This window comes from Triticum dicoccoides, chromosome 7B (genome assembly GCF_002162155.2).
Source record: "Triticum dicoccoides isolate Atlit2015 ecotype Zavitan chromosome 7B, WEW_v2.0, whole genome shotgun sequence".
NCBI classification, from domain to species: domain Eukaryota; kingdom Viridiplantae; phylum Streptophyta; class Magnoliopsida; order Poales; family Poaceae; genus Triticum; species Triticum dicoccoides.
The window spans coordinates 622,602,851-622,603,451 of NC_041393.1; positions in this window are offsets into that span (position 1 = coordinate 622,602,851).

Consider the following 601-nt stretch of genomic DNA (forward strand, 5'->3'; position numbering starts at 1 on the left):
GCTGACTTTGCTGTGGGAGGAGGCAAAGAAGATCTTAGGCGTCTGGAGATGGAGCCCGTGGTACTACTCCGCTGTGATGGAGGGTTTCGTTGTTGGAGCAGCTCCGGTGAGTTGTACGACGACGAGGCTGAAGCAGGACAAGAGAGACAACGAACAACATTAATCTGAGTGGAATTCTAATAGCATCTCCAGTACATGACGTAAAATACATAACCACAAAGTGCTAGATGTAAAATACATCAGCCGCTCATCTCTGAACTTAACTGTCGAAACTAAATTTAACTGTCGAAACTGAACTTAACTATCGAAACTGAACTGAACTAACGAAACTGAATTTTGCTGTCAAAATAGAATTTTGTTGTCGAAACTGAATTTTGCAGTCGAAACTGAACGCACTAGCAAGGTGAGGCTACACGTCAGTCGACTAACTTTTTCATCTCTGGTCAGTCGATTTTGCAGCCGTTGGATACAAAATCAAGGGCCTACGGTTCATCTTCAACCTCCACCCCCTAAGCCGCCAGCCACCACTAGCCAAACAGCAGCCCCCCGCCGCCCGCGGCTGGTGGTGCGCCGCCACGCCCGCCCCAAAAACACTCCCCAC